The following is a 9,722-nucleotide window of genomic DNA, read 5'->3' on the forward strand; positions in this document are numbered from 1 at the left end:
GTATAGGATCCATCTGAACCATGAAATACAGCATTGGGTTTTCACAGGACCCATTAAAACTTTTTGGTAGCACTGTAGACTCCAAACTGGAGTCCTTGGTGCTTTTTAAGGAGTTTTAAAAATAAAATTAAGTAATATTTAGATAACTTCTTAGGCCGAAGAAATTAAGAACTGCCGCCCTCAGGTGTAAATAAGGACACACACAAGACGATGGCAGGAATAAAAACATAATCTAAGAAGAATTTGTACCTTACAAATGATCTGGCAAATCCAATTTTAGGGAAAATGCCCTGGCACTACGTGGGACCACAGGACCAACCACTTCCTTCTTGGTCAACTATAACTTATAAGTAAGTTATATTTATTTTTTAAGTGACTGGCATTACCAAGCCAGGATAATCCAAATAGGAGGTGAGGAAAAATGAATCCTAAGCATTTCCCCTTGCTCTTCACTGCTCTGATTAAACCATCTGGAACAGTGATATAATCCCTCATTTAATACTCAGAAATCCTTTCCAGGCAGGTATAATGAACAGTCTCGGTGATGAGCAACTTTAAGAAGTCTGTCCGTGTACAAGAACCAAAGATATGGACAAATAAAAATGCATTATCATTATGACCTATCACATTCTGAAGAGTAAGTTCTTCTGAAAGTGGTAATTGAGCTCTGGTAGGCAATAATACATGGACAAAATAACTTAGTAGGAGTTACTACAAATACTTCCTGCTGGCAGGCAAAGCATCTGGGAGAAGAAATATAAGTGCTAAATATAGGGATGAAGAAATCTAATTTTCTGCAGCACTGAAGAAGCCAAAATTGACCAAAATAGTCTGGCAAACGGTCTGTTATGAAAAGGGTCTTATAGAGTTTCTAGTTTTATAATCTCCATGCTAGTAGTATACATACTAGTAGATTCCTTATAGACGAATTCTAAAATGACAGTATATATTAGACTAAGTACTTTGCCTTTTAAAACAATCACAGAGGGTTATATATTTCAGATTTCATACCTGTGGCGGTTTTGTCTCTAAAACTACGATGAGCTAAAAACCACTTCTAGCTCTAACTATATATAATTCAATGACTATTTGTACTCTGAGAGATACAGGTACAAATCTATATTGATATTGGCAGCCAAATAATCAGGAATCCAAAGATTTTAACGTCCACTGAAATATGCTTGGACCTGACCTATTTTGCAGAGTGGCAGGGGTTGAGTCACACAACTAGCATCTTTAAAGCCAGAGAGTCCTAAAATATAAGATGGTCCTCTACTTTTGTGGGTTAGCTAAGTGCATCATCTGTGTCCCAATTTTCTGAAGCCACCTTTCTCCAGCTCCATGTGGACCAATCATCATGCCATTTTGAAACATCAATGCTTTTTTTATTTGTCCTACTTTCCCAGACCACTTTAGCATTTGTTAACACACAACTGTGGACTTTCTTCAACAGAACTTACAGTGAATGGGTCTCTCTACTTCACACTTCAAACAATGGTCAACCTGTAATTTACCTAAGTTACACTTTGAGGTGCTTTTTCCGAGAATTCCAGTGCACCCATACCTCCAAATCTGTATCTAACGTCCAGGTGGGGCTCAAATGAGTGAAACCACAGGTATGAAGCCTAGACGGTTCACAATCCACCTGGTCTCTAGATCTCACGAGATTTCTGACACTTCCTAATCACATCCCACCCTTAATTAAATTTACTTTCATTTAGTAAAACTATTACTCATTTACTTGCCACCAATATTTGCTCACACTCAGCAAGAAGGCTTTGCCCTTTATACCCTTAACAACTGAGGACTGTGCTAATAAGAGACAGCATGAGACATATGGGACAGATAATGGTCTTAGAGCCAAAAGAGCCCAATATTTTAACATATCTCTTACCACATCCTGTGCAGCCATGGTGAGAGCTAAACACTCGTTACCTCATCTGTAAACTGGATGGACAGTACCTACCTTATAGAGTTGTGAGAAAATTTGCTATGATCAATATAAACTGCTGGCCCACTGCGGAACTACTGTAATAATTTGTGAATGAGGGATTCTGTAAGATGCATGCTATGTTAGCTTCTTATTACTGTTGTTAACAAGTTACTATCAACCTAATGCATTAAAAATTCACATTTATCATCTTACAGTTATGAAGAACAGAAGCTCTCAGGCCTCCTTCTCGAGGCTCTCAAGGAGATTGTTTTCACACCTTTTCCAAGTTCTAGAGACCACTCCTTTCTCCACCTTCAAAGTCGGCAGCAGATTCTTCAGATCTCTCTCTGATACCTGCCCACACCTCCTTCTCTGAGTCTCACACTCCTGTTTTCCTATTATAAGGATGCTTGTGTTTACACTGAGCCCACCTACCCAAACAATCCAGAACAATCTCCCCATCTCAGCACACTACTTAATCATAAGTGGGGAGTTCCTTCTGCAGGATAATATACCCACGGGTTTCAGAAATTTTTTTCTCTTACCACATGTTAACACAACAACATTTCTTAAAGAAGAAATGATGTTCTATGGCATAAATTCTAGAAGCTCTTATTCCCCACCACACCAGTCTACCTTACAGAAGTAGAAAAAATGTCATCATAACAAGTAAATATTGCTTACAGCAGGTTAAGCGGTGGAAAGTGGGAAGACGGGAGGGGCATTCTGGAAACAGAATTAAAATCAATTCCCAAGACCATAAACATTAACAAAAGTATTGTGGTAGCACAGGGAGACCACATTGGTTATCTGGTAAATCTTTTCCATCAAAGAGCAGAATTTACACAGTCGTAACTACCAACATAAATTCAACTAGGACATGGATAAAACCACAAAACTATAACCTCTGGGTCTGAATGGATACTAAAGGTCACCTACTATCTGTATCTACTCTCTTTAATGCTGCTGAATACTAACATTAAATTGGTATATGCTTTAGATGTTTTAAATACAGTCACACCCGTTTGATTATCTGAAAGGTACTTATAATCATATTGGGACCATGGGGAAAAGGAGAGGTAAGAAGAAAAAGGAGGAAAAGGAATTTACTTGGGACATTACTTTAAACTCTACTTTACATAAACAACACGCGTCCCTGAAGCAAGGTCTGTCATTTGCCCTGTCAATTATACAATTATGTATCAATTCTAGATAGTCTACAGATAACTCTAGACAATCACAACTGTATGCTAACTATACATAATTCATTAGGAGCTATTTCACCTAACCAAGTTAAAAAAAAAAAAAAATTAACTAAGTGTGTTATCTGGATACCACCACCTTACAAAATTAAGCTTATGCAAGAGGGAGGGACATGACTGAAAATAATGAGGCAGGTTTTCCATAAAACCATTCCTACACTAAGGCAATGATTAAGATCCCCAAAACTGTCCAAATTCACTTTTTTTTTTTTTTTAGAAGTCTGGAATATAATCAACACACCCACCAGGGGAGGGATAAATGAAGAAAGCAGCTACTGCATATCTGTAAGAGGACAGAGTGACTTTATAATTACCTGCCTAACATACACTAACCACAGCTTGAAAGCGGCTAGCATTCCTGGTGTGGTCTGCCGGTGGCAGAGTGGCTAATAGAAACCTTGTTCTTAAGAGCACTGATGATGGGTTTTGACCCATACAGTGGCTCCAAAGGAGCCTTTATTTTGCTACTCTCTAAACGAACTCCCTTGGGCTGGTATAGCCTCCGAGTGCCAAAGTTGTAGTAACAGCCACAGCCACCATTCTGGGCTAAGAATAACAGGTAAGGCAAACAACCTAAAAATGAGAAGGTTGGAGAAGAAAGATAGATGGAACAGAGCTTTGAAAAGCCTCCAGGTATACCAGGGAATCCAGAAGACCAGACATATGTAAGAGCAGGATATGCTCAGAAAAGACCTTAAAGATCCTAAGGTTTTACATCTTGCTATGTTCAAGGAGGAAGTACGCGCTAAGGCAAGTTTTAAATGGCCTAGCCAAGCGTTAACGGAGTTCCCTAAAAGAAACCCACTTGTAAAGACTGAGTTTGGTTTTTGTTTTTGTCACTCCCAGCTTTCAAGGAAGTATCTTTCATATCATTATCTAAAACAGATGACTTCCAGGACCATACAAAGTATATATTATTTTTGCAAAACAGCTCTCCATAAAGAAACCATAAAGAGTTAACTGAACAAACAACTATAATCTATCACAAGCAGCAAGAACCCTAGCTAGTGGGGGAAAGATTCTGGTATCCACAGTTCAGTACTCACAACTGCACATTTCTTACTCACTGCCTTCTCTTGACCAAAGTTTAGTCAGCCTTCTTTCCATCCCACAGACCCCTAATTTCAGGCTTACCCATGAGTAAGCACTAAAATACAGATTCTTCCCCCTATTAAGAAGTCACCCCAAGTAAGAGCTGATTCACACAGCCCACCATGCCATATGCTCACTTTCTTTGCTTGCTCATTTCCCCTGAAAAAGTTTTTACTAATCTTGCTTACCCACCCAATAAAAGAAAACCCACTCTCTGACTGAGATACTTTCAGATTTCTACAATCAGAATGTTCTCCATATTGCACCGGTCTCTTTAAATAAGGTGTCTTCTTACCAAATCAGAATTTGATTTTGTTTGATAGTAACATTCGCCACATTTAGTTGCCAACAAAAAATTATAATGTGTGCAAAGAAACACGGAACTATGGGCAAATCACAGGAATAAAACAAAGTAAGAGAAAATGTCCCTTAGGAAACCTTGGTGTTGAACTAATTACATGCATGTTTTGAATTACCTGCTGGTGTAAATATGTTACTGAGAAAGTTTTAAAAGTAATAAAATGTGTGGGGTGCTTGGGTGGCTCAGTCAGTCGAGCGGCCAGCTTCAGCTCAGGTCATGAACTCAGGTCATGGGTTCAAGCCCCGCGTCAGGTTCTGGGCTGACTCCTCGGTGTCTGGTGCCTGCTTCAGATTCTGAGTCTCCTTCTCTCTGCCTCTGCCCTGCTCATGGTCTGTCTGTCTCTGTCTCTGTCTCTGTCTCTCTCTCTCTCTCTCTCTCTCTCAAAACTAAACATAAAAAAATAAAATAAAATTTATATGGACAAAGTGCTAAATCGGGAGAACAATGTATGTACAAAATAACAGCATCAGTAAATAAAAGTCAAAAAAAGAACCACAAACAGAAATTCCAGACCCAAAAAGTACAGTAACTGAAATGAAAAACTCATGAAAAAGAGATTCAACAGCAGAGTTTTTAGCAGGCAGTAAAATCAGTACACTGGAAGTCAGGTCAACTGAAATGGTACAGTGTGAGAAACCGTATGAAAAAGTGTGAGAAAGAAGAATGAAAAGAATCAACATGCTTAAGAGACCTGTAGGCATACCAGCACACACATGATGGGAGTTAAAGAGGAAGTGAATACAGAAGAGCAGAAAAAAATATTTGAAGAAAATAACAGCCACTAAGAGACAATAGGAAGTGGAAAAATTTCTCGTATCTGATAAAAACTATTAATCTACACATACAAGGAGCTCAACAAACTTAAGATACGATAAATTCAAAGTCTATCCTTCAAAACAAAAGAGGGCATTAAACATCTCCAGACAAACAAAAGCTGGGGGGATGGTGACAAATGGTAAGTGGAGTAATTGTGTTTGCCGATCATTTCATAATGTATTAGTATGTTGAATCAGTATGCTGTATGCCTGAAAATAATATAATATTGTACATCAACCACACTTCAATAAAAGTAAATAAGATAATAAATTCAAAGCAAAAGAGAAGGAGAGAATACTTTATTACCAGACCCACACTACAAAAAATGAAAATGAAGATCAGATTTGAGACATCTGAAAATGAGACAGAAATGAAAGGATATTACACATCAAGTCAAAGCCATACAAAACAATAAACTACTAAAGGTACCTACATAAGATAAACACAAAAGCCAGTATTACTGTATTTCTGTTCTTAACTTCTTTTTTTCCCTAGGTGATTAAAAGACAAACTACAAACAAAAATAAAAATGTTCCATCTATAAAGATGTAATCTAAGACAATACAACAAAGAAGATGGCAAAACTGTATATGAACAGACTTTCAGTATACTACTGAAACAAACTTGGTAGTAAGTCAAATTCATTTGTTATAAACTGAAGGGGCCAATTGTAATACCCAGAAAACAACTATAAAACTAACCAATATACACAAAAAGAAATGAGGGAAAAAAATTCTACACTACAAAAAAACACAAACACAGAAGAAGGCAGTAACAGAAGGAAAAAAGACTCATACCAAACAAAACACAGCAGAAATAAATAAATAATAAAAAGCATAATTAATTAATTAATTAATTAATTAGCAGAAGTAAATTCATCCCGGTTAGTAATTACGTTCAATGTAAATGGAGTAAACTCTCTAATTAAGGGGCCAAGTACGACACATGGATTTTAAAAATGAAGAGTCCAACTAACCGTTTTCTACAATAGACTCAGATAGAAGGACACAAACAGTATGAAAATGAAAGCATGGGGAAGGGATACTTCATAAAAACAGTAACTAACGGAAAGGTAGAGGGGCAATGCTAAAATGAGAATCGGCCTTCAGGCAAAAATTGTTACAAAAGACAAAAGCATCATATTTTGACAAAAATGTCAATCCACAAAAATTAACAATTACAACTTTACATACATCTAACAGAACCCCCAAATATATAAGCACTAATAAACACAACAAGGGAAAAACAGGTAATTCTGTAATAACAGAACCCAATCAAAGCCATCGTCTTAACAGAGGAACAAGGGAGTCACTTGTGTTTTAACTGCCCCAATATTTAAAAAATAACCGAATAATTACACATTATTTCTGCTTCCTGAAAATATAAGGGAAAAAAGAGGAAAAGAGGTTTACCTTGAGAAGTATTTTTTTTCCCAAGTCAATGAGAAAATTTAAAAACTAAAGAATGTACCTAAAAGTGACTTAAAAATTAAAGAATGTACCTAAAAGTGACTCCTGCAGATAGCAGATATTCACCCAACTTGAAATGAAAAGAAAGAAAAGAAAAGAAAAGAAAAGAAAAGAAAAGAAAAGAAAAGAAAGAAAAGGAAAGGAAAGGAAAGGAAAGGAAAGGAAAGGAAAGGAAAGGAAAGGAAAGGAAAGGAAAGGAAAGGAAAGGAAAGGAAAGGAAAGAAAAGAAAAAAAAGAAAAGAAAAGAAAAAGAAAAGAAAGAAAAGAAATTCAAAATGAATACCTTATCCTGTTAACGTTTCAATCCCAGTTAAATGAGAAAGCAAAACTAGAAAAATGCCCAGAAAAGCATAAGCAGAGAACTGTACAGTTGGTAGACAAAAATGAATCAGCTGAGACGCTATCATTTTCAGACTATTCATGTCCAACTATTAACACAAAGGGTCATTACCTTAACCTTTCTAATCTGGTCATTTAAAACACTAACTGAATAAACCCGTGTTCCTAATCCAACCACTTTCTATCCTCATCCGAAGGAGCATAAAGCAGAACTTATGTTACAATTTTAATCAGAGTTCTCCCTGGGGGAAGGATCTCTAAAATCACTGCCACACAAAGTGACAATTTTGAATTTCTAGGTCGAATCTGCGACTTCGCTTTCAGCGCTGCACATACTGGATCTTTCCTGCACATCTTTCTTGTGTGGAGAGTGAGAAGTTGGGGGGGGGGGGGGCCAGGGGGGGGCGGGTGGACCCTGAGAAGTTAGTAACCCATTGTACTGATACCTGAAAATACCTAACATTGGAAACAGACCCCAAAAAGCTAGTTCTTGACACTTTGCTCAATTATAAACTTGACCTTCTGAAATTCATTAAACATGTTAGAAAAATATTATTTCGTGATTTCATACAGGAGTGAATGTTTTAATATGTTCAAGTGAAGGCGAAAGAAACGGGATTTCCAAAGCCCTCGTCTGCAATTCTCGGCAACAGGGCTGCGAAAACAGCATACCGTTAAGGAGCGCATCCGCATGCATTTGCGTGACCGTTCCCCGATTCTACAAACCGATCGCAGAACTAGTGGATTCTCCCATTCTTAAGGAGGTCTCCACTTTCTTGTATCCAGGGAGTGAAAACTCCTTGCCGTAAGTAAAATAACGGAAATTTTCTAGAATGTGTCCCAGCAAAGGCCAGGCAGGGGTAAGCCACTCAAAGCACAGAAAAAAAGAGAGAAAGGAAGAAAAACGTAAGTTAGAAAGACAAGTTGTTACACGACGATCCCGCCCAATTGTGTCGGACTGAAGTCCTCTGGCATCACCTCGGCATCGCTGCCCCCGCGTGTCGCCAAACGGGTGATGCCAAGAGCCAAGGTTCAGGAACCACGCGCCCATACCAGCTACTTCACAGCAACGGACCAGCCTGTGTGGTGGCGGAAAGGAAAGGCAGAGCAGGAAAAGGAGACGCAGCGTAGCCAGCGCCTCCGCGCCATTACCGAACTACGCAATAGCTCGCTAGTTCTGCCAGGGCGCATCCACAGCAACTCTGTGCACCCACCGAAGTCCCAGGGCTAGCTATTGACCTCAGTCCCGTCTCCCGACTGTGGTGCCCAGCGCGGGGAGCACTGGGAGCAAGATCACCAGGCTCCAAGGCCCCCGCAGCGACATTCGCACGTGGCTGTCACACCTGGCTCACCCGCACCTGGCCTTCAGATAGGGCTGCGTCCCCTGCCCTTCCTTCTCAGCCAAGCGCCCCCAAGCCCTAGCGGTCTTCCCCACCCCATTTAGTCCTACACACAGGTAAAAACACACACTCGCTCCCACAGTCATCGCCCGGGAGGAAACAAAGCCAAATGTTCGTCTCGTGGCAAAGGTTACCAAACAAGCGTTAACAGCCAACACGTAAAAAACAGTATTCTTCCTCACCTTTTACCTTGTAGTCGGTGGCAAGCCAGGCATTTCCCCCAGTGACCTAACTGAGGATGGTGGGTGCCTCTTTCAGCACTACCAGTTTCACCTGAGTCGCGAAGGATTGACGCAAGCAGCCAAAATGTGCCATTTAACCAGCAGCACGGAAGCTTTCAAAACGTAGCTTTTAGGTTCTGTACCTCGGCAACCAGTCGCGCACGAGAGGTATTTCACGTGACCGGAGGAGGTTGTCCTTAGAGGGGAGGAAGTCGGGCAGGATGGGGAATGTTAAAGGCTACGCTGTCGCTCTTTGGGGCCAAAGTTTCAGTAAAGGCCGTGAGGCGTTGCCAAGTCCGGGGTAGAGACTCCGGATCGAACTGGAACTGGCACTCCGAGCAAGCTGCGTCGCTGTAGCTCCCGAGCCCACAGCGTAATTCGGGGCTCTGAAAAAGTGAGCGTGCCCACTGGGCTGCGCCGGCAGCCTTCTGGGATTTGTAGTTTTCCGAGGAAAAGGTCCTGCTTATGGAAGGTATTCGAAGAACTTAAGAGGTATTCCAGTGTTTGGGAATGTAATAATAGATCAGCGTTGAGTGAAAGCAGCCATACACTTGTGTTTTAGTTGGAGTTTAACCTAAGGTGTCCTCACACTTCTCAAAAAGTGGAAGACTATTGGCTTTCATGATTTGTCTGGTCTCCAACACTTGCCCAGAGCCCGCCCTGCCAGCAGAACTTTGACTGTCATTTACCAGTTACAGCTTATTGGGAGATAGGGCTCTTGTCTTGTTGAGGGATTGCTGACCAACCCGGGCTTCCAGAACAAAGCTCCGCAAATAGTCGGCCTTTAGTATTTCCTGAATAAATTCTACTGTGTCCATCATCTGTTTCA

General features: G+C 40.1%; 1 pseudogene; it reads right to left on the minus strand.

Annotated features, from left to right (window-relative positions):
• The window catches only part of LOC131503589 (probable G-protein coupled receptor 160), a 69,460-nt pseudogene extending 60,215 nt beyond the window's left edge, over window positions 1–9,245 (minus strand).
• Window positions 9,246–9,722: the final 477 nt, after the last annotated feature.

Source organism: Neofelis nebulosa, assembly GCF_028018385.1.
Source record: "Neofelis nebulosa isolate mNeoNeb1 chromosome Y unlocalized genomic scaffold, mNeoNeb1.pri SUPER_Y_unloc_2, whole genome shotgun sequence".
Classification (NCBI taxonomy): Eukaryota; Metazoa; Chordata; class Mammalia; order Carnivora; family Felidae; genus Neofelis; species Neofelis nebulosa.